The following is a 2,199-nucleotide window of genomic DNA, read 5'->3' as shown; positions in this document are numbered from 1 at the left end:
ACAGGGTCTCACACTATGTAGTCTGTGTTGGCTCAATTTTGTATCATTCCTGCTTCAGCCTCCAGATCCTGTAACTACAGGTAGGAGCCACACTCAGAATAGAAATGTAACCTTCAACCTGCTTTTGTTCCCAGACATAGTATGACATGTCTGAGATCCCAGCATTTAGAAGGCTAATGCAGGAGGGTCAGAAGTTCATGTCATCCTCAGCTACATGGGGGTGGGGGGGGGGGGAGGTTTGAGGCCAGCCTGGAGACTTTGTCTCAAAGAAACAAAGCAAAACAAGACTGCCCTCACGACCTAAAGCCTTCTATCTTTAGAGTTTAAATGTTTTTTATAAATTATATACATGCTTGGCCGGGAGATGGTGGCACACACCTTTAATCCCAGCACTCAGGAGAGGTAGAAAGGTGGATCTCTGTGAGTTCAAGACCAGCCTGGTCTACAGCTCTAGTTCCAGGACAGCCAGGAATACACAAAGACAACCCTGTCTGGAAAAAGACAAATCCAAAACCAAAATAAAAGACGACAATAAAAACAAAACAGAAAACAAACAAACAAACAAAAAGTTCTCTTCTCCCTCCATCTTTCCTTCCCTCCTTCCTTCCTTTTTTCTTCTCAGATCTGCCTTGCTGCCTGAAGCATTAGTCCTAGACCGTGTCCAACTCGGTTCATATTTGGGGAACACCAACATAAGGATAGGCTCCCGTGCAAATTTGTGACACAGTACTGGTAAGTGTGCCCCATCTTGCAGAGACTTAGCTCACACGCTAAGAATGAAAGCCACCGGCCGGTGAGATGGCTCGGCAGTTAGAAGTATTTCCCACCAAGCCTGGCCTGAGTTCTGTCTCAGGAACCTACATAGTTGAAAAGAACCAAATCCTGAAAGTTGTTCTCTCATCTCTACATGTGTGCTACCCATAAGTAAATGTGTGTGTGTGTGTGTGTGCGTGTGTGTGTGTGAGAGAGAGAGAGAGAGAGAGAGAGAGAGAGAGAGAGGAAGTTGGATAGGGTAACTTTCCCTCACAGTTGGAGCCTGTCATGGTAGGAGAGTTATGTCAGCGGGTTGAGGTATCTGGTCACATGGCATCCACAGTCAGGAAGCAGAAAGTGATGGATGCTGGCACTCAGCTCACTGCCTCCTCTTTTTGAATCAGGACCCCAGAACGTGGGATGGTGCTGCCCACAGTTAAGAAGAGTTTCCCCTTGTCAATTTCCCTAATCTAGACAATCCCTCCTAAAGGAGCCCAGAGGCTTCTCTCTTTGGTGACAATCAAATTTTACCATCACTGGGGTATTGGCTCTCTAGGAGGGGCACACCTCTGGTCTTCCCCACTCTCTACCCTATGCACACCTCTGTGCTGGTGTTAGGTGTTAATCGGTCTCCTTTCCTGGGTTGTTATTTGACTGTGAAATGTCTTTGCAGACTCCTGTGTTGGAATACTTGTTTCTCAGCTGGTGGCAGGCTTTTGGGAGGTTGTGGGACTTTTAGGAAGGGTGGTCTCACTGTAGAAAGTGAGTGGCTGACAATCTACCCTCGAGGGCTCTAGCCTGGACCACACCTGTCATGTCTGCCTTGGCCTCCTGTCCCTCCAAAATGTGAAGGGTTAAGGTTAATGTCCCCTCTTCCCCCCCTCCCCCAACATTGGCGGCCATCTGCAGCCATAACTTTTCTGACACAATGAACTTTAGCCCCTGAGACCATGAGCCAATATAAATCCTTCCTCCCTTACTTAGCTTTTGATGGGTAGACTGCCACAGTGACCAGAAAAGCAACCGCTTTGCCTGATTCTCCCACCAGAACTGCATCCAGGGTGGGACCTGCAGGTTTTCTTTGAGGACCCAGGTGTGGAGCTCTCAGGGTTAGGTGATCAATCGGTGAGCCTACCTTATTCTAATTCCTTTGCTGTCAGTGTGTGCTGTAATGGTGAATTTAGAATTTTGCTTTTTCCGCTGTTGGGCTTTAAATCTAGGGCATGGTGGGCAAAGGCTAACCACTGACCTATAGCCCCAGCTCTCGAAAGTTTTAAGTAAACAAAACGAGCGAAAGTGCAGAAACCAGCAAGGATGGACAGTGTGTTAACTAGTCAAGCCACGCAGCGAGAGGACTTTAGGCCAGGCCCCGCCCCTAGATGGAACCACACCCACTTCCCCACCCCTCGCGACGACCCGCCCAGGTGCCTTGGGTCCCGCGGGAGG

Source organism: Mus musculus, chromosome 5 (assembly GCF_000001635.26).
Source record: "Mus musculus strain C57BL/6J chromosome 5, GRCm38.p6 C57BL/6J".
NCBI lineage: Eukaryota > Metazoa > Chordata > Mammalia > Rodentia > Muridae > Mus > Mus musculus.
The sequence above is the reverse complement of the archived record's forward strand: the minus strand, read 5'-3'. Positions refer to the sequence as shown.